This window comes from Euprymna scolopes, chromosome 34 (assembly GCF_053919585.1).
Source record: "Euprymna scolopes isolate OS-2025 chromosome 34, ASM5391958v1, whole genome shotgun sequence".
NCBI classification, from domain to species: domain Eukaryota; kingdom Metazoa; phylum Mollusca; class Cephalopoda; order Sepiida; family Sepiolidae; genus Euprymna; species Euprymna scolopes.
The window spans coordinates 17989772-18013559 of record NC_136515.1 but is presented as its reverse complement, the minus strand read 5'-3'; the positions used below and the strand labels follow the sequence as shown (position 1 = coordinate 18013559).

Genomic DNA, 23788 nt, shown 5'->3' with positions numbered 1-23788 from the left:
TTTCACTCCGAGAGCAGATTAAGAAATATTTCTTTTCCCTAGAAATTATTTGTATTTCATGAAGTGTTATTGTATCCATTGGCTGCATAACTTAGGATTCATATGGATTAGTAATTAATACAAAAAAAATGAACACAGATTTACTCGTATTCAGTCATCAGTTTGGCCTAAAGCACTCACTTTAAATTAACGAGTTATAACTTTTGCTTATTTTTAGTGGGCTAAAACGTCGACTGTCAACGTGATGGTTCTAGGTTCAATCCTCGGCTTGGGAGAGGTGCTAGTCTAGCGGCACCGATGAATTGTGATACAACAAAACGCTACTGTATGTCGATGACTGCAAATATATTTTAAGACCCTCTCTTTGGGTAGAGCACTATCGTAAATAATCTCAGCCGCTACATAATTGGCTAAAAAATGCGAGTCTTTCTGTTTGTTTCTAAATAAGCGGTTTGAGTACTATAAAAGTGGTGGATGAATGTTTGTTTAAAGTAGATATTTGGCGAGGTTATTTGCGGGTGCCGCTCCCGTGGATTGATGGGTAGAACAACAAAACATTTCTGTATGTCGATGAATATATATATATGTGTGTGTGTATATACATATGTGGGTATATATATATGTGTGTGTATATATATATGTGTGTATATATATATTTGTATATATATATATATATATATATATATATATATATATATATATATATATATATTGTATTTAAGCAGCATGTTTTCATTTAGACAGGCATTATTGAATATTATGGAGTGTTTCTGCTTAATCGTTTTTTTTGGGTTTTTTTTTTTATAATTTCCCATTTTTCGTATGGTCGTTCTAATATCTCAGTCGATTTGAGTAAAAAAATTACTTAGTCGTTTTCGTCAATCTGTTTTTGTTTGTTTTTTTTGCAAGTACTTTCAACTGATTTTCTTCAGTCGTTTTCAGGCAGTTTTTGTAAACTGTTTCGTTTAAAATCTGGATGTTTTTATTTGCTTCAGTTCAAACAAGATTTAAATTAAAATAGTAAAGCGTCTCGTGTGTAAAAAAAAATGTTTTTAACGTGTTAAGAACGTAGCTAAAATAAATGTATAATTGTTTAAAAGTATGATTTACAAAATGGTATGGAAGTTGCATTTTTTGGGGTTTTTTTTATTTAATTAATTTATAAATTTACATTACAATATATATATATATATATATATATATATATATATATATATATATATATATATATATATATATATATACGTATTTAATTATATGCGCGTACACACGCGCACACATGTATGTGTGTGTGCGCGCGTGCGCGCGTGTGTGTGTGTGTGCGCGCGCATATATTTGGTGGAGAGGGTATGACGTACTAATTCTTCTTGGGGAGGATTATTACATTTACATGTTTTTATCCGTTCTTTTATTTTTGAAGTTGTTGTGGGTGTGTCGACGTTGGCCATGATGAAAATCATTAATATCCTTTTGTGTGTGTATATATATATATATATATATATATATATATATATATATATATATATATATATATATATATATATATATATATTTTTTTTTTTTTTTTTTTTTTTTTTTTTGAAAAAGAAATCCAGCAGAGTTCTCACTTATAAGGAAAATCCGAAAATAAGAGCGTATTATTTTGTTTACAGAAAGTTTTAGATGGGCTAAGTTATTGGTACCGTCGGTTTCAAACCTGATAATTAGGATTAATTTAGATACCCATATCAAGCTCTCTTCAGCCAATAATTATCTTAATATATTTATATATATATATATATATATATATATATATATATATATATATATATATATATATATATATATATCCTCATCTAAGAAATTCAGAAACACGACATATTTAGTTATATTTTCTTTACAGAAAGTTTTAGATGAGATATGTCATTGGTACCGTCGGTTTCAAAACCGATAATTAGAGCCCGTTTTAGATACCCATATCAAGCTCTCTTCAGCCAATACTCATCTCAATATATGTATTTATATATACATAAACATTATATATATATACACATTATATATATATATATATATATATATATATATATATATATATATATATATATATATATATATTATCAATCCTCATCTAAGAAATTCAGAAACACGACATGTGTTTTTTGTTTGTGCTTCTATCAATGACACGTTGCCAAAAATGACTTTCCTCCAAGCAATGAATTCGAAAAAGGTAAAAAAAGTGAAATCTATAAAACCTCCAAGACATTAATTAAATGCAATCAGTCTAATGAGTCGGAGTCTGAGCTTCTTACATTAAAATATCAATGAACGAGTAATTTGAAAAGATGCCAAAAATAATGGCGCATCGCGGAGGCTGGGTTGGTAGGTTCACATTGCTAAGTAAGGCAACACATTTACTGCCTTGGTGTCTTCAAATAATCACTTTGATCACATAATGGCAGACGATAGTTATCATTATTGCGAGTCTTCCGTTCGGTTCGCAATGCTTTTTCGACATATTCAGTTTTGAGTGAATTAAAAAAAAAAAACGCATTTTTTTTTTTTGGTAAAACATTACTTTTCATCCGATGCACAGCCATTTTGAAGTTTGGTAACAGACGTTTGATTTGGTGAGTTAATTGCAAATTACGAATTGTTATAACAATTAAAATAGGCTTCCACTTTCAAACATGACAAAATCCTAAAACCAAGGTTATTTTTGGAAGTTATTTTGTGTGATTTTGTAGGCTTAGATTTAGTGAGTTAATTGCAAATTGCAGATAATTTTAAAAATTAAAAAAAAAGACTTTTATTAAAAACATAACAAAATTTCAAAACTAAGAAATATTTTAGGATGAATTTTTTGTCATTTCTTTTGTATTCACCATAAAAAAGATATTTTACAACTTATCATTTGACATTATTTGGAATTATTTCGTAGTACTTGGCATTATTTGGCATTATTTAGCATTATTTGGAATTATTTGGCATTATTTGGTAATACTTGGCATTATTTGGCATTATTTGGCATTATTTGGAATTATTGCTATTATTTGGCATTATTTGGTAATACTTGATATTATTTGGCATTATTTGCCATTATTGCTACTATTTGGCATTATTTAGCATTATTTGGTAATACTTGGTATTATTTAGCATTATTTGGCATTATTGCTATTATTCATATATATATATATATATATATATATATATATATATATATATATATATATTTTTTTTTTTTTTTTCTTTTTGAAAAAGAAATCCAGCAGAGTGCTCACTTATAAGGAAAATCCGAAAATAAAAGCGTATTATTTATATTTTGTTTACAGAAAGTTTTAGATGGGCTAAGTTATTGGTACCGTCGGTTTCAAACCTGATAATTAGGATTAATTTAGATACCCATATCAAGCTCTCTTCAGTCAATAATTATCTTAATATATATATATATATATATATATAAATCCTCATCTAAGAAATTCAGAAACACGAAATATTTAGTTATATTTTCTTTACAGAAAGTTTTAGATGAGATATGTCATTGGTACCGTCGGTTTCAAACCCGATAATTAGAGCCCGTTTTAGATATCCATATCAAGCTCTCTTCAGCCAATACTCATCTTAATATATGTATTTATATATACATAAACATTATATATATATACACATTATATATATATATATATATATATATATATATATTATCAATCCTCATCTAAGAAATTCAGAAACACGACATGTGTTTTTTGTTTGTGCTTCTATCAATGACACGTTGCCAAAAATGACTTTCCTCCAAGCAATGAATTCGAAAAAGGTAAAATTGCAAATTGCAGATAATTTTTGGTATTATTTGACATTATTTATTATTATTTGGTATTATTTGGTAATATTTGTCATTATTTGGTATTATTTAGCATTATTTGGTATTATTTGGCATTATTTGGTATTATTTGCTATTATTTGCTATTTTTTGGTATTATTTAGCATTATTTGGTATTATTTGGTATTATCTGCATTATTTAGTATTATTTGCTATTATTTGCTATTATTTGGTATTATCTGCATTATTTAGTATTATTTGCTTTTATATGGTATTATTTGGCATTATTTTGTATTATTTTGTATCATTTGGTATCATTTGACATTTTTGGCATTATTTTATATTATTTGGTATTATTTGGAACCAGAGTTTCATAGACATTATGTAGGGAGTTATGCAGAAAAAATATCTCAGCATTAGATTTAATATTTCATCATTTTAATACAGTGTGGGAAGCAGGAAACATGGATGAAATTCCAAAGTATGCGAGTGCAGAAACTATTACTGTAGAAAGCTTTCCAGCCCCTAGATACCTTAACACTGAAGGAGGGGGATTTTGCTTCTTGTTGGTTTAATCAACGGTATTTACTTTGACAGGACACATTCCATTAAAGTACTTGTAAAATAAGCACAGATATGGAACATTGTGGCGATGGGACAGAGGTTGGATCTTGGGTGACAGTGTGGGATCTATTAGAATAAAGATTCTTTTTTGGACTCTGTCTCAGAGTCAGATGCTTCAGCTCATATATCGCAATAATATTCGATGCACGAGCAAACAGTCGGTTTGTAGAATTACAAGATATGAGCAGGTATGAATAGTTTTTTTTATCACGGCGGATGGGGTCCACCTTCTTTGCGGCAATTTTTAGATGAGGATTGATAATTCGTATTTTTACTTTTTTATTGCATTTTCACCCAAAACACTTATTACAGTGCCACTTTGATATGAGCAGCTACTAGCTGGGACATAATTTGCAGAGATACTATGTAGGGAGATGAGCAACGAGATGTCTGTTTACATTACACTTGAACTTGGCCTTTTGGCCAGTATCAAAGTGTAGTATCTGTTCCGGCAGATACTGCAAGCTATGACTGGCTATGACTAGCTATGACTAGCAAAGACCGGATGTGGGGGCAACCCCACATGCCTGACCTTTAACCAGCTCCCATTTCCCACCTCTCGGGAGCTGGTCCCCTTTTTCCCTTCCCCCTCCCTTCACTCCTCACATTAAAAATCGGCCTTGTGCCTAATTTGCTCGGTGGGGGAGCAAATAAATACCATCTGTTCCGGCAGATACTGCAAGCTATGACTAGCTATGACTAGCTATGACTAGCAAAGACCAGATGTGGGGGCGACCCCACATGCCTGACCTTTAACCAGCTCCCATTTCCCACCTCTCGGGAGCTGGTCCCCTTTTCCCCTTCCCCCTCCCTTCACTCCTCACATTAAAAATCGGCCTTGTGCCTAATTTGCTCGGTGGGGGAGCAAATAAATACCATCTGTTCCGGCAGATACTGCAAGCTATGACTAGCTATGACTAGCAAAGACCAGGTGTGGGGGCAACCCCACATGCCTGACCATTAACCAGCTCCCATTTCCCACCTCTCGGGAGCTGGTCCCCTTTTTCCCTTCCCCCTCCCTTCACTCCTCACATTAAAAATTGGCCTTGTGCCTAATTTGCTCGGTGGGGGAGCAAATAAATACCATCTGTTCCGGCAGATACTGTAAGCTATGACTAGCTATGACTAGCTATGACTAGCAAAGACCAGATGTGGGGGCAACCCCACATGCCTGACCTTTAACCAGCTCCCATTTCCCACCTCTTGGGAGCTGGTCCCCTTTTTCCCTTCCCCCTCCCTTCACTCCTCACATTAAAAATTGGCCTTGTGCCTTATTTGCTCGGTGGGGGAGCAAATAAATACCATCTGTTCCGACAGATACTGCAAGCAAACACCATATGTGGAGGCGACCCCACATATAAGACCTTGGTCAATGTAGGGGCAACCCTTCATACCAATTGTCACTATCCAGCTCCCCTACTCCCCGGGGAGTTGGTCCCCATTTCCCCTTCACTCCTCACATTAAAAATCGGCCTTGTGCCTAATTTGCTCGGTGGGGGAGCAAATAAATACCATCTGTTCCGACAGATACTGCAAGCTATGACTAGCTATGACTAGCTATGACTAGCAAAGACCAGATGTGGGGGCAACCCCACATGCCTGACCTTTAACCAGCTCCCATTTCCCACCTCTTGGGAGCTGGTCCCCTTTTTCCCTTCCCCCTCCCTTCACTCCTCACATTAAAAATCGGCCTTGTGCCTTATTTGCTCGGTGGGGGAGCAAATAAATACCATCTGTTCCGACAGATACTGCAAGCAAAGACCATATGTGGGGGCAACCCCACATATAAGACCTTGGTCAATGTAGGGGCAACCCTTCATACCAATTGTAACTATCCTGCTCCCCTACTCCTCGGGGAGTTGGTCCCCATTTCCCCTTCACTCCTCACATTAAAAATCGGCCTTGTGCCTAATTTGCTCGGTGGGGGAGCAAATAAATACCATCTGTTCCGGCAGATACTGCAAGCAAAGACCATATGTGGGGGCAACCCCACATATAAGACCTTGGTCAATGTAGGGGTAACCCTTCATACCAATTGTCACTATCCAGCTCCCCTACTCCCCGGGGAGTTGTTCCCCATTTCCCCTTCAGTCCTCACATTAAAAATCGGCCTTGTGCCTAATTTGCTCGGTGGGGGAGCAAATAAATACCATCTGTTCCGGCAGATACTGCAAGCTATGACTAGCAAAGACCAGATGTGGGGGCAACCCCACATGCTTGACCTTTAACCAGCACCCATTTCCCACCTCTCGGGAGCTGGTCCCCTTTTTTCCCTTCCCCATCCCTTCACTCCTCACATTAAAAATCGGCCTTGTGCCTAATTTGCTCGGTGGGGAAGCAAATAAACCAAATCTGTTCTTCAGATGCTGCACTTCATTTTCTTGTTCTCTTTCGGTGGAGGAGAAATTCTTCACGACTGAGACAATTTTTATTTTTGTACCTTTTCTCCACGTTAAAAAACGACCCTGGTGTTTAACTCTGTACCGTGGGGAGGCATAGTAAATAGGTACATTACACTTGAACTTCTGCATGTCAGAACAGTTAGGAAAGCAGGAACCGAGAAGGGAATTCCGAAGTCTAGCAGGCTTAGGGAAGAAACTATTAGACTAGAAGGCTTTCTGGCATCTATGGATCATCTAGGGATCATCTAGGGGTCATCTAGGGATCTCTACTGTGTAGGTGTGGAATGTTGCTGCTTGTTGGGTTTGTCAGGGGAATTTATGTTGAGGGAGTACAAGGGCTTGTAGTTCATCTGAGCACCTTCCATTAAAATACTTGTAAAACAGTCAGAAGGATGCAACATTCTGTCGATGGGACAGAGGTTGAAGCTAAGCTTACAATGCTGGACCATATATACTTGTGAATAAGTCAAATTTCTGGGAGATGATTTTAAGGTTATTTGGGGGCGGTGCGACTTATACATAGGCAATGTTTTTGAAAATGTTGCTAAAGAGCGATTTACCACTCAATCATAACATAGAAAGCGCCATTTTGTTTGTGTACTCAGTATATACCGGTAACCCTAGTAATTAATCGCACTCCTTCCGAACACCACTGCAGTGAGTTTGCCAGCATGTAAGCACACACGGGTTTTCAGTGGGAGGCTTAATAATGATTGAAATAGCACTCTCTAGACGTGGCTATAGGCCTAAGTTCGATACGATGTATTCGGTGATGATATGACGTTTTTTTTAGTAGGTTAGGAAATGTAGTAACCTGACGAAGGCCAGCGGAATAGTTGGCCGAACGTCGTGAAACAAGAACTAAGAAAGATGAGGATAATAGTCCATAAAAAATAAATTAATAAATAAAACTCATCTCAATAATGAATCCCAATTGAATAATATATATACCATTTGGTACGGACCCGATGATGGAAGATCAGATAAATAATCGTGTATTTATAAGACCAAAAAATCCAGCCTTGATTGCCTTCGGGGCCCGTGGCACAGTGGATAGATACATTGATTCAATCGTTCCAGGTGAGAATTGTCTAAAGATAGCGGTTTACATCTACCCAAAGCCGGCCAGAGGTTTACTTGGTGATGAGACGACAACAACTACGGATGGCAGTAATTGCTGAGAATGCAGTTAGGAGATTCGGAGTTCCTATCCCACAGCGGTTACCACCTGACGAAGGCCGGAGGAATGGTTGGCCGAAACATCATAAAACAACAACTAATAAAGATGAGGATAATAGTCCGCAATAAAATAAATTAATAAATAATACTCATCTCAATAAGGAATTCCAATTAAAATAATGTATATGGAAATGTAGTGTTTATGATCTGTCGTTCTCCCTAAGTTCAACAAGTTTTAACAATTTAATGAGAACTATTTGAAACCATTTAGTGGCACGACAAAATTGCCTCCGAGATGGGTATATATGCTGATGATACCACACTCTATAACAGGCACGACAGGAAAACAAATGAACATATATCTAAAGAAATGGCAGAAACACTAGAGGATGACCTCCAATCAGTAGTAGAATGGGGACAAAAATGGATGGTCACGTTCAATGCCGCCAAGACTAAACTAGTTTCATTCAATAATTACAAGAAACCTTCTCTACCACCTATAGCAATGGCCAACGACTCTTTATCTGAGAGTACGTCTTTCAAGCTCCTTGGCCTAACGTTCACAGTAAACATGAGTTGGAACAATTACATCGAAGGCATTGCCAGGGCCGCTGCAAGGAAGGTTGGCTCTCTCTACCGTGCTAGAAAACTACTAACACCCGAAAGTATCCTGTACCTCTATAAGGCAACCATTCACCCATGTATGGAGTATTGCTGTCATATTTGGACTGGTGCATCGGCTACTAGTCTCTCGCTCCTTGACAAGGTTCAAAAGAGAGTCGCAAATCTGATAGGCCCTGAACTGGCATCTAAGCTTCAGCCTCTGTCCCCTCGACAAAACGTTGCATCCCTCTGCCTGTTCTACAAGTATTTTAATGGTGAATGCTCTGATGAACTGCAAGCACTTGTGCCCCCACGACGTGAACACCTTCGACAGACCGGACAAGCTGCAAAATCCCACCCCCACACTGTAGAGATCCCTAGATGTAAAAGATCTTTCTACTCCAGTAGTTTCTTCCCCAGAACCGCTAGACTTTGGAATTCCATTCCAGGTCACTGCTTCCCCAACTGTACTGACATGCAGAAGTTCAAGCGCAACGTGAACCAACATCTTGCTGCCCAAATCCCTACATAGTACCCCAGTAGTTGCTGCCCCTGATAGTAGCCCCCTACACCAAAGTGGCAATTTGCCTTGTTTGGGGTGAAAATGTAATAAAAAAAAAATAAAAAATTAACACATGCATTCACATTATTGCGGTATATTACGGCTCATGCAATGTGTGCGTTGACATTATTATGGTACGTGACATAAATTATATATGAAAACGATAATTGCACCTGTAATCTGCAGCATGTCATTGAACAGAATGTCTGATTAGTAACATTTGCATTCGTTGCATGTAAGTGTGCAGCAGGTTGGTTTTATATATGAAAATCGAATCGACTACATTTGCGCATTATCGCTTGTGGATGCCAAGAAATAATTTATAATATGTCTTACAAAAAAAAAAAATAAATAAATAAATAAATAAAAACCCCAAAAAGGAAATTATCTCTGCAAAAAAAGAACCATGAGACGGACCATTTAACTTGTCTTGAATCTACAGTCGACTTATACACAGGTTCATCCATCCATGCTTCTGTTTAGTCTTGAAAGACAAAGGATACCCTCTGTAGGGGCAGTAGTGTGTGTAATTGTGAAGCAAATGTTGCGCAATCTCCAACCGCACCTCTCCTGAATCGGCACTGTTTGAGTCCAGTAGCAAGGAGAATACAAGGACGACTGGAAACAATGCCGAAATAAGCGGAGAGCACATACAGCACCTGGAAGTCCCAAATGGTCACCCATTTAGTACTGACCAGGTTCAACGTTGCTTAACTTCGGTGATCCAGCAGGAACCGGTGTGTCAACGTGATTATGCCGTATGTACACAGGTAATACCTAAATGACACAATTTTCGGTCTTAAAATACACTTCACTTATACACAAGATCGACATACACAAAATATATACGGTATTTGGTTGGCAACTCTTTTTTGAACTCTTCGGGCCAAGATCAAAGTGTAGTATCTTGTCTGATGCTACACTTCAGTTTTTTTGTTCTCAGTCAGTAGATGAGAAATCCTTCATGACTGAGACAATTTTTTTATTTTTTCTTCCTTTTCTCCACATAAAAAAACGACCCTGGTGTCTAATTCTGCCTTTTTGGAGAGGCAAAGTAAGTAAGAACTCTTTTTCTTAAGAATGGTAAACTAGTAACAGACACAGCAGCCCATACTTTATTATTACGCTCTGATGCCAATCTGACATCGGTTGCAATGAATGGCTCTCGTCTTGGTCAGGCTTCATGTTTTGACAAACTCCTAGGCTTGCCCTTTACTCCTGACCTGAAATGGAACACATATATCAAATGCATTACCAAGGTCACTGGAAAAATGGTGAGATCCTTCAACCACTCCAGTAGATATCTCACTGCTGATGCAGTTCTCTACCTATAAAAAGCCAGGTATGGCCAACGATGAAGTACTGTTGCCACATCTGGGCAGGAGCTTCTACAAGCAGCTTGTCCTGCCTTGACAGAGTTCAAAATAGACTTTGTAGCCTAGTGGGAGATGTCATTTTCTCTTCCCTGCAACCTCTTTCCCACAGAAGAGACGTTGTGAGCCTGTCTCTGCTTTATCGTTATTTTCATGGCAAGTGCTCAGCTGAGTTTCAATCCATGGTCACTCCTCGCCAAACTTTCATGAAAAACACTCGTCTAGCCAAAACCACTATCAATAATTTCCCACACTCTTTATCTGTGCGTAGACCTAAATGTAAATTTCATGAACAAAGCTTCTTTCTTAGAACTGCATGCCTGTGTAACTCTCTTCCGATTGCCTGCTTTCCAGCTGACTACAATCTGATTGTCTTCAAGTCCAATGTAAACAAGTTCTTGATGAACCGTCCCCCTAAGTAATCCAATTTACAAAATTCCCACTACTTATGTTTACTACGCTATAATCACATTGACTAATGTATACCCATTAGCCCTTATCCTTGAGTGGCCTATGGGCCTTGATAAGTGGTGATTCCTGTGTAAAAGAGAAATGTGTCTTGACAAACTCGGGAATCATTCTGCCAAAATCTGCATAGAATTGTGAATTGAACCCTTTCTTTAATCCATGAGGGTAGCATGTTCTTGTTCCATCAGCCATGATTGGATAAGCGTTCTAAGTAATTCGCAATTGTATTTTTGAATATCATTCTCACTGAGGATCGAACGCGAAATTTTACCAAATACCTCATCCACTATGTCACCGATCCATCCGTGTAGCAGTAGTAGTATTTGAACTGGTAGTACTAGTCGTTGTTTTTATAGTAGTATTAGTAGTAGATGTCTTGGAATTAGCATTTGTAATGGAACTAATACTGTAAGTAGTACTTGTAGCAGTAGTAGTATTTTTAGGTTTAGTAGTATTTGTAGTAGTAATTGTATTAGTAGATGCATTCTTAGTAGTAATAGTAGCATTTTAGTAGTAGTAGTATTTGTGGCAATACTAATAGTATTGTTAGCAGCAACAGTATTTAGACTAGTAATAATAGTAGAATTTTAGTTGTAGTAATAGTATTTTTAGTAGCAGTAATAATAGTATTGTTAAAAGCAATCGTATTACAACAAGTAATAGTTGTAGTATTTTAAGTAGTAGTATTTATATTAGTGATAGTAATAGTTAGCTAGTAATATGTGTAGTAGTAATAGTATTTTAGTAGTGGTAATATTTGTTTGTAAAAACTGAATTTTACCAAATATTTCATCCACTATGCCACGGGTTCATCAGTGTAGCAGTAGTAATATTTGTACTGGTAATACTAGCTGTTATTTTAATAGTAGTATTAGTAGTAGATTTCTTGGAAGTATCATTTGTAATGGGACTAGTAATATTTGAGTAGTTATAGCAGTAGTATTTTTTGATGTTGTAATTGCATTAATACATATATTTTTAATAGTAATATTATCATTTTTATAGTAGTATTTTTGTAGTAATGTTTGTAATAATAGTATTTCTACTAGTAATAGTAGTAGTTTTTTAATAGTAGTATTTATACTAGTGATAGTAATATTAACTTAGTAGTAGTATTTCTTGTAATAATAGTAGTATTTTAGTAGTAGTATCATTTTAGCTAGTGATAGTAGTATATTAGTAGTAGTATTTGTAGTAGTAATAGTAGTATTTTATAAGCAGTATTTGTAGTAGTAGTAGTATTTCTGAAGTAGTATTTTGAATAGTAGCATTTTAGAAGTAATATTTGTTATAGCAATAGTAGTATTTTAAAAGTAGTATCTGCAGTAGTAGTAGTAATATTATTTTATAAGTAGTACTTGTAGTAGTAATAATATTATTTTAGAAGTAGAATTTCTAGTAGTAATAATATTATTTTAGAAGTAGAATTTGTAGTAGTAATAATAGTATTTTATAAGTAGTATTTGTAGTAGTAATAATAGTATTTTAGAAGTAGAATTTGTAGTAGTAATAATAGTATTTTAGAAGTAGAATTTGTAGTAGTAATAATAGTATTTTATAAGTACTATTTGTAGTAGTAATAATATTATTTTAGAAGTAGAATTTCTAGTAGTAATAATATTATTTTATAAGTAGTATTTGTAGTAGTAATAATAGTATTTTAGTAGTAGTATTTGTAGTAGTAATAATAGTATTTTAGAAGTAGTATTTGTAGTAGTAATAATAGTATTTTAGAAGTAGTATTTGTAGTAGTAATAATAGTATTTTAGAAGTAGTATTTGTAGTAGTAATAATAGTATCTTAGAAGTAGTATCTGCAGTAGTAGTAGTAATATTATTTTATAAGTAGTACTTGTAGTAGTAATAATATTATTTTAGAAGTAGAATTTCTAGTAGTAATAATAGTATTTTATAAGTAGTATTTGTAGTAGTAATAATAGTATTTTAGAAGTAGAATTTGTAGTAGTAATAATAGTATCTTAGAAGTAGTATCTGCAGTAGTAGTAGTAATATTATTTTATAAGTAGTACTTGTAGTAGTAATAATATTATTTTAGAAGTAGAATTTGTAGTAGTAATAATAGTATTTTATAAGTAGTATTTGTAGTAGTAATAATAGTATTTTAGAAGTAGAATTTGTAGTAGTAATAATAGTATCTTAGAAGTAGTATCTGCAGTAGTAGTAGTAATATTATTTTATAAGTAGTACTTGTAGTAGTAATAATATTATTTTAGAAGTAGAATTTCTAGTAGTAATAATATTATTTTAGAAGTAGAATTTGTAGTAGTAATAATAGTATTTTATAAGTAGTATTTGTAGTAGTAATAATAGTATTTTAGAAGTAGAATTTGTAGTAGTAATAATATTATTTTAGAAGTAGAATTTGTAGTAGTAATAATAGTATTTTATAAGTACTATTTGTAGTAGTAATAATATTATTTTAGAAGTAGAATTTCTAGTAGTAATAATATTATTTTATAAGTAGTATTTGTAGTAGTAATAATAGTATTTTAGTAGTAGTATTTGTAGTAGTAATAATAGTATTTTAGAAGTAGTATTTGTAGTAGTAATAATATTATTTTATAAGTAGTATTTGTAGTAGTAATAATAGTATTTTATAAGTAGTATTTGTAGTAGTAATAATAGTATTTTATAAGTAGTATTTGTAGTAGTAATAATATTATTTTATAAGTAGTATTTGTAGTAGTAATAATAGTATTTTAGTAGTAGTATTTGTAGTAGTAATAATAGTATTTTAGAAGTAGTATTTGTAGTAGTAATAATATTATTTTATAAGTAGTATTTGTAGTAGTAATAATAGTATTTTATAAGTAGTATTTGTAGTAGTAATAATAGTATTTTATAAGTAGTATTTGTAGTAGTAATAATATTATTTTATAAGTAGTATTTGTAGTAGTAATAATAGTATTTTAGAAGTAGTATTTGTAGTAGTAATAATAGTATTTTAGTAGTAGTATTTGTAGTAGTAATAATAGTATTTTAGTAGTAGTATTTGTAGTAGTAATAATAGTATTTTATAAGTAGTATTTGTAGTAGTAATAATAGTATTTTAGAAGTAGAATTTGTAGTAGTAATAATAGTATTTTAGAAGTAGAATTTGTAGTAGTAATAGTAGTATTTTAGAAGTAGTATTTGTAGTAGTAGTAATAGTATTTTAGAAGTAGTATTTGTAGTGGTAATAATATTATTTTATAAGTAGTATTTGTAGTAGTAATAATAGTATTTTAGAAGTAGAATTTGTAGTAGTAATAATATTATTTTATAAGTAGTATTTGTAGTAGTAATAATAGTATTTTAGAAGTAGTATTTGTAGTTGTAGTAATAGTATTTTAGAAGTAGTATTTGTAGTAGTAATAATAGTATTTTAGAAGTACTATTTGTAGTAGTAATAATAGTATTTTAGACGTAGTATTTGTAGTAGTAATAATAGTATTTTAGTAGTAGTATTTGTAGTAGTAATAGTAGTATTTTAGAAGTAGTATTTGTAGTAGTAATAATAGTATTTTATAAGTAGTATTTGTAGTAGTAGTAATAGTATTTTATAAGTAGTATTTGTAGTAGTAATAATAGTATTTTATAAGTAGTATTTGTAGTAGTAATAATAGTATTTTAGAAGTAGAATTTGTAGTAGTAATAGTAGTATTTTAGAAGTAGTATTTGTAGTAGTAGTAATAGTATTTTAGAAGTAGTATTTGTAGTAGTAATAATATTATTTTATAAGTAGTATTTGTAGTAGTAATAATAGTATTTTAGAAGTAGTATTTGTAGTAGTAATAATAGTATTTTAGAAGTAGTATTTGTAGTAGTAATAATAGTATTTTAGAAGTAGTATTTGTAGTAGTAATAATAGTATTTCAGTAGAAGTAGTATTTGTAGTAGTAATAATAGTATTTCAGTAGTAGTAGTAGTAGTAGTAGTAATAGTAGTATTTTAGAAGTAGTATTTGTAGTAGTAATAATAGTATTTTAGAAGTAGTATTTGTAGTAGTAATAATAGTATTTTATAAGTAGTATTTGTAGTAGTAATAATAGTATTTTAGAAGTAGTATTTGTAGTAGTAATAATAGTATTTTAGAAGTAGTATTTGTAGTAGTAATAATAGTATTTAAGAAGTAGTATTTGTAGTAGTAATAATAGTATTTAAGAAGTAGTATTTGTAGTAGTAATAATAGTATTTCAGAGGTAGTATTTGTAGTAGTAATAATAGTATCTTAGAAGTAGTATTTGTAGTAGTAATAATAGTATTTTATAAGTAGTATTTGTAGTAGTAATAATAGTATTTTAGAAGTAGTATTTGTAGTAGTAATAATAGTATTTAAGAAGTAGTATTTGTAGTAGTAATAATAGTATTTTAGAAGTAGTATTTGTAGTAGTAATAATAGTATTTAAGAAGTAGTATTTGTAGTAGTAATAATAGTATTTAAGAAGTAGTATTTGTAGTAGTAATAATAGTATTTTAGAAGTAGTATTTGTAGTAGTAATAATAGTATTTAAGAAGTAGTATTTGTAGTAGTAATAATAGTATTTTAGAAGTAGTATTTGTAGTAGTAATAATAGTATTTTAGAAGTAGTATTTGTAGTAGTAATAATAGTATTTCAGAAGTAGTATTTGTAGTAGTAATAATAGTATTTTAGAAGTAGTATTTGTAGTAGTAATAATAGTATTTCAGAAGTAGTATTTGTAGTAGTAATAATAGTATTTTAGAAGTAGTATTTGTAGTAGTAATAATAGTATTTAAGAAGTAGTATTTGTAGTAGTAATAATAGTATTTTAGAAGTAGTATTTGTAGTAGTAATAATAGTATTTTAGAAGTAGTATTTGTAGTAGTAATAATAGTATTTCAGAAGTAGTATTTGTAGTAGTAATAATAGTATTTAAGAAGTAGTATTTGTAGTAGTAATAATAGTATTTTAGAAGTAGTATTTGTAGTAGTAATAGTATTTTAGAAGTAGTATTTGTAGTAGTAATAATAGTATTTCACTAGTAGTAGTAGTAGTAGTAGTAGTAGTAGTAGTAGTAGCTATGCTGGTAACAATTTTATGTTTTACTACTAAACTACAAACTATCCATTAATTTTTTTTCTAATTCTTATTTCTCGGTATTTCATTGCCCCCCAAAAAATGGATTCATTCAAAAAGAGGAAATTGATTGTTTATTTCGGATGAGATTCATACCGATCACTCAATACAAACCGAAGGCCAAGTTTCTTTTATAAGAGAAGATTTGGTAAATCACTATTCGATCTTTTGAAACAATCGATGACCAATAAACAATAGGAAAAGATCAATAATCAATAGTTAAATTATGGGGATCATTTGATCCTGAATGTGGATCCATTATTTTGACCTTGTACTGCGAAGATAAATCTTTATTCTCCAATCATTGGTACTAGCAGGACCCGTGGAAATTCCTCAAAATGAGATATGAATTGAACTAGCAGGGAGACCTGATGTTGCCCGGGATTGAATGATGAGCATTCCCATATTTTTATTGTTGTTCGACATCGGTGAAATCATCCATTTTCCAATCGAATCTATTGATTGTCTGCTCTGGTTTGAGACCCATTGGGAGGAAGCTTTACCCGCACTGAATTATTCCATAATACATTGTAATCTACATTGCACTGTAGAGAACCTATTGTTGATTTTATAAAATTATTTTTATATATAACGGCTTGAATTAAAGTTTAAAATGCGAAAGTCAAGTATCATGCTTCAGTTGTGTTCTAAAGAGAAACATTCATTTCAAACGCGCCCCTTTTATATCAAAGAATCTACTGTTGATTTTATATGCTTATCCTTTCGGCTTGTGCGGTAATAAAATACCTCAAATGCATTTGTCGTGTTAGGCTGTATAAGGTGTTAACTTAAGTCAAAATTGCCTTTCCTTCCTTCATAGGATTTTTTCAATTATCGATTATCGATATTATCGATGACATTCCAGACAAAACCTATCTATGAACATTGCCAGGGACATAAAGTACATTTGTGTGAAATTTCATAAAAATCGGCCCAGCCGTTGTGGAGTCTATAGAAAACTCACTCACTCACATACACGCACGCATATACACACAAACAAAGTTCCTTTTATATAATAGTAGAGATTGACTAGCAGGGAAGTGGGAGCTCGGCTTTGGCCGGGCGTAAAATGCGCTTAAATATGATATTTTAATTTGTCTAAATTTCGTATATATTATTATAGAGTCGTGATTTTCAAACTAAAAACAATGTATTTAGGTGCCATTAGCCAGAATCGAAACTGAAACTGTAGCATTCAAAGCTGGTGACGTTACCACTTTAACAACGTGACACGCATATTAACTGATTAAAAATTAAAAATAAACTAAGATGAATGTACAAAATGTTTGACAATATTTTTCAATTTTGACCCGTTTTTAACCTTTTAAAAACAATTTTAACCCTTTAAAAACATGTTTAACCTTTTAAAAACATTTTTAACCTTTTAAAAACTATTTTTGATTTTTAAAAAACTATTTTAACCTTTTAAAAACAATTTAAACCCCTTAAAAACAATGTCAACCTTTTAAAAACAATTTTAACCTTTTAAAAACAATGTTAACCTTTTAAAAACAATTTTAACCCTTTAAAAACATTTTTAACCTTTTAAAAACATTTTTAACCTTTTAAAAACTATTTTAACTTTTTAAAAACAATTTTAACCTTTTAAAAACAATTTAAACCTCTTAAAAACAATGCTAAACTTTTAAAAACAATTTTAACCAGCTAAAGACCCATAAAAGAACGGCCTGTAAAAAAAATCCAATTATTTGAGGCCCCTAGCACCGCTCTGGGACATTTAGTTTCGGAGGAGATTGAGTTTGAAAATATGGAAACAGACAGGCAGACGAAAGACCGACATATATCTTTTATATATTAGTTAAAGCTCATATTTTTGTGTGATACAAAAAATCTTTTGGATGATACAAAAAATTTTTTTTGGAGAGTAAAAACCAATAACACACAGCAACTATGCAATTATTAACATACAATAACGAAACATTGTGACATTTTGTGCGATTTTCTGTCTGTGACTTTTTCCTGCCTTAATTGTAATATTTTCGGTGACTTTTTTATCAGTTTCAAAATAGAGTATCTTCTTAGATACTTTTCTGTGACTTTTTTATCAGTTTCAAAATAGAGTATCTTCTTAGATACTTTTCTGTGACTTTTTTATCAGTTTCAAAATAGAGTATCTTCTTAGATACTTTTCTGTGACTTTTTTATCAGTTTCAAAATAGAGTATCTTCTTAGATACTTTTCTGTGACTTTTTTATCAGTTTCAAAATAGAGTATCTTCTTAGATACTTTTCTGTGACTTTTTTATCAGTTTCAAAATAGAATATCTTCTTAGATACTTTTCTGTGACTTTTTTATTAGTTTCAAAATAGAGTATCTTCTTAGATACTTTTCTGTGACTTTTTTATCAGTTTCAAAATAGAGTATCTTCTTAGATACTTTTCTGTGACTTTTTTATCAGTTTCAAAATAGAGTATCTTCTTAGATACTTTTCTGTGACTTTTTTATCAGTTTCAAAATAGAGTATCTTCTTAGATACTTTTCTGTGACTTTTTTATCAGTTTCAAAATAGAGTATCTTCTTAGATACTTTTCTGTGACTTTTTTATCAGTTTCAAAATAGAGTATCTTCTTAGATACTTTTCTGTGACTTTTTTATCAGTTTCAAAATAGAGTATCTTCTTAGATACTTTTCTGTGACTTTTTTATCAGTTTCAAAATAGAGTATCTTCTTAGATACTTTTCTGTGACTTTTTTATCAGTTTCAAAATAGAGTATCTTCTTAGATACTTTTCTGTGACTTTTTTATCAGTTTCAAAATAGAGTATCTTCTTAGATACTTTTCTGTGACTTTTTTATCAGTTTCAAAATAGAATATCTTCTTAGATACTTTTCTGTGACTTTTTTATTAGTTTCAAAATAGAGTATCTTCTTAGATACTTTTCTGTGACTTTTTATCAGTTTCAAAATAGAGTATCTTCTTAGATACTTTTCTGTGACTTTTTTATCAGTTTCAAAATAGAGTATCTTCTTAGATACTTTTCTGTGACTTTTTTATCAGTTTCAAAATAGAGTATCTTCTTAGATACTTTTCTGTGACTTTTTTATCAGTTTCAAAATAGAGTATCTTCTTAGATACTTTTCTGTGACTTTTTTATCAGTTTCAAAATAGAGTATCTTCTTAGATACTTTTCTGTGACTTTTTTATCAGTTTCAAAATAGAGTATCTTCTTAGATACTTTTCTGTGACTTTTTTATCAGTTTCAAAATAGAGTATCTTCTTAGATACTTTTCTGTGACTTTTTTATTAGTTTCAAAATAGAGTATCTTCTTAGATACTTTTCTGTGACTTTTTTATCAGTTTCAAAATAGAGTATCTTCTTAGATACTTTTCTGTGACTTTTTTCCTAACCAAATTTAAAACACTTTTCTGAGACTTTTTTTTTATGTGTTTTTTTTTTTTTCCTATTCAAAATTGAGAATTTTTTTGTTTAATACTTTTTGTAGTTGTGATTTTCACATAAAAAAATAACGAATCATTCGTACGGGAAAGGAAAGAGGGGGGAGGGGAAGGAGGTTGTAGATTTCGTGAGACTTTATTTGATTGAACATTGGCAATTTTCCATCGAGAGAAAAATTCCAAAACTCTTCAGAGGTTACAGGTTGCATGAAAGGGAGCGGGAAAAATCTTATAGATAATATTTATCTTCCTCTAAGCAGAACATCTCACACACCACCCTTTCGCCAACTCACAATCATAAAGAGGAAATCATATTGTGAAATAAAAAAAGAAACGGGGGATAAGGATGAGAAGTAATACTTATGGGAATCTTTGCATGTATATTTTTTGTAGGGGGAGGGAGGCGAAGGGTTGGAGGTAGAAATCAATTCATATTTTTAACCTTTGCCCTTCCAGATGGTAAATTTGGTTTCAAGTCAAGACAGAAACCAGGGAGAGAGGTGTAGAGGGCCACATTGTTTGAGAAGAGTTCATCTCTAGTCAAAGATTGGAATTTCTAAACTTGCTTGTAAGGCCTATAGCTATGTCGGCTAATGTTTATCATTTTTATATGATGTAAAAAATAAAGTAAAAATAACAAAAAAAAACAAAAAAAAACGTCGTCACTTGTGCATTGTAGGTTTAGAGGACAATTTTTTTTTTTTTTCACTTTCGAAGAATTCCAAGGGGAGACTATTACCAGACTTATTAAAGCTTCTTATTTTTATTTATTATTTTTTTTTTACAAATAAGTCACCCTTTATCAAGACCTAAAGGCCACTCGAGGATAAGTGTTAATGCGTTCACGGCAGTGAATCGAACAATATCGTAGTAATCGTTAAAAGTTTAAATTTGGTAAATTAGATTACTTAAGGGGAACGGCTCACCAAGAACTTGTTTATGTTGGACTTGAAGACGACCATATTGGGAAGCAGGCAAACGGAAGAGAGGGTAACATAGTCGTGCAGTTCTAAGACAAGTAAAGACGGTAGTTTCCCGTTACCTTCCGTCTTGATTCGGACGTGTATCCCCTCACTTGAGTTAAACGTACCCCCAGATATCAATTTAGGAATTTCTACACGTGCGCGGGACATACAGCCTCTAGTCTTTCCAAATGGTCACCCATCTGGTATATGCCAGGGTCATCGTTGCTTAACTTCGTGATCAGGTGAAAGCTGCTGTGTAAATGTGATTGTGCCGTATACACAATTTTTAAAGATTGCACATGTGTTACCCTTCGTAAAAAAAAAAAAACAAGGCCGATAGCCATTAGTCGCGTGGTTTCGTGTAATGAATGAATGCGTGAATGTAGGATTGACATGAAATTCTTAAAGATAAACTAAAATGACCGAAAAATTGCCTGAAATGACTTAAATAAATAAAAAGTAAATGACTTAGAATGACTTTAATGAACTTAAGGATGAATTGAATGACCTTGAGAATGACTTGAATGCTTAAAAAATAACTGGAATCCTTCAAAAACAACTTGAATGATCTGGAGAATGACTTGAATGGCTTAGAGACTGACTGGTTGTAAAGTGGGTGATCATTTTACATTAAATTAATACAGAAAAGTGATCCCCACTTTATATCACAAAGTTACAAACATAAGTACAGCATGTAGTAAGAACAGATACTACACTCTTTTCTTGGCCAAAAGGCCAAGAAAAGGGTGTTTATTTGCTCCCCCACCGAGCAAATTAGGCACAAGGCTGATTTTTAATGTGAGGAGTCAAGGGGAAATGGGGACCAACTCCCCGGGGAGTAAGAGAACTGGATAGTGACAATTAGTATGAAGGGTTGCCCCTACATTGACCAATGTCTTATATGTGGGGTTGCCCCACATATGGTCTTTGCTTGCAGTATCTGCCGGAACAGATGGTATTTATTTGCTCCCCCACTGAGCAAATTAGGCCCAAGGCCGATTTTTAATGTGAGGAGTGAAGGGGAAATGGGGACCAGCTCCCCGGAGAGTAGGGGAGCTGGATAGTGACAATTGGTATGAAGGGTTGCCCCTACATTGACCAAGGTCTTATATGTGAGGTTGCCCACACATATGGTCTTTGCTTGTAGTATCTGCCGGAACAGATGGTGTTTATTTGCTCCCCCACTGAGCAAATTAGGCACAAGGCCGTTTTTAATGTGAGGTAAAAACCAGCTCCCCTAAAAGTAGGCAAAAAGGGGGCACTCTGGTTACCAAAAATAATAACTGTCCCAGTATAGAGGGTTTCCCCTCCATTGACTGGTACAAATTATCTTAAGTGCAGCATCTGCCGGAACAGATGCTACACTTTGATCTTGGCCAAAAGGCCACAAAAAGCTAAGAACAGCATGTATTAACAACAGACCTTTGATCTTAACCAAAAAGGCCAAGCACAAAAGTGTTACGGACAGACCGACAGACTGACCGACCGACCAACTGACAGACTGGCCGACGGACCGAGGGAGTGACTTATAGAGTCGCTTGCACGTGAGTAAAAACATGTGAACTGGTTGTTTAATGTTTAAAATGCTATAATAATTCAAGCAATACAAATTATTCAAATTGTTGTTGAGAGTTTATTAGAATTTGGGGGGTGGGAATGCAAACCCCCCAACAGAGCATAAGATATTTTTATGCAGATTGCTTCAGACAAGGTATGAAGCCATTTTACGTAAGGAGCTGACACGAACAAGAGATGGTTATTACTATAACAACAGCATATTGTTTTAATTGTTTTGACTCTTAAGTATATATCCGACACAGACACAGTTAATCAACCGAGAACCACACCGGTCTATATAAAAGCAATGTCAACGTATACACACTTGAGAGTCAAAATAATGAAAAGAATATGCTGCTGTCCTATCCCTAGTAATTACAAAGGTGAGAGGTGCCTATTTCGTTGTAATCTTGAAAAGACTAAGGTTATATGTAGGAGGAAAACAGTCAGCAGAAAAAGAGTTCCCCCGTAAACATGCAGTTCTTGGAAAAAAGTTACTGGAATAAGAAGCTGTATTACAATCCCGAATCAAAACAGCTATCTATCTATCTATCTATCTATCTATCTATATATATATATATATATATATATATATATATATATATATACTAGCAGGCCGCCTGGCGTTACCCGGTATTAAAATATGTCGAAATATTATATTTTAATTTTTGCAGATTTTGTATTTTTTATTAAAAAGTCAATTCTCTTTTGATTATTATATTGTACTCAGTATAGAGTAGTGATTTAAAAAATCAACACTCTCTCACACACACACACACACACACACACACGCACGCACACATATGTGTGTGCGTGTGTGTGTGTGTGAATTAGGTGTGATAACCTGTTATTGAAGCCAAAATATTTAATGACCACTAGACCAACAAGTCAAATGAGCTGCAACAAAGGAAGCAGCGAATAGATCAGGCAACTCTGAAGGATAAAAGTCATAATAGTATTTATAGAAAAGACTGAGACTAACAATGTCATGGAAAAAGAAAGAAATCTAACTACAGATACATTTCTACAGTTTATCAAGAACCCTTAAATCAGACACAGATTCACCAGCTAAGGTATAACATATTAAAAAAAATTTTTTTCTCATACCTTAGCAAGCATTTTTAAAAATATCATTGTGGTTAACCGTTCATCTGCAAGAAGAGGATGAGGGCTAAGTGGTTATCGACACAGACTTGCAACCGAGTGTGCCAAGTTTTTTCATAGGTCCTGAACTGTCATCTAAACTTCAACCTCTGTCTCACTGACGCAATGTTGCGCGTCCCTCTGTTTGTTTTACAAGTATTTTAATAATGGATACTCCGACGAACTACAAGCCCTTGTACACCCTTGATGTAAATACCCCTGTCAAACATTACAAGCAGCAAAATCTCACCCCTACACAGTGGAGATCCCTAGATGTAAGAAAGCCTACTACTCTAAAAGTTTCTTCCTCAGAACTGCTAGACTCTGGAATTCCCTTCCGGGTTCCTGCTTCCCCAACTGTACTGACATGCAAAAGTTCAAGTATAATGTGAATATACATCTTGCTGCTAAACTCCCTACATAGTACCCCTGCAACTTAGGCCCCTGATAGTAGCCCCCTACATCAAAGTGGCAATGTTCCTTGTTTGGGGTGAAAATGTAATATCTGTTCCAACAATCGCTTTCACTTAGAATATTGTACACTTTTATGTGATCCCTTCTTAAAGTACCGGATGTCGTTCTAGAAATAATTCTGACTAGA

General features: G+C 32.9%; 1 protein-coding gene and 1 pseudogene across 12 annotated transcripts in view; both read right to left on the bottom strand.

The window, feature by feature from the left end:
- Positions 1-23788, bottom strand: part of LOC145259106 (protocadherin beta-11-like) — a 1732684-nt gene that overhangs the window by 1152328 nt on the left and 556568 nt on the right. The gene's annotated exons all lie outside the window — the stretch shown is intronic.
- On the bottom strand, positions 9814-9930 carry LOC145259435 (5S ribosomal RNA; annotated as a pseudogene).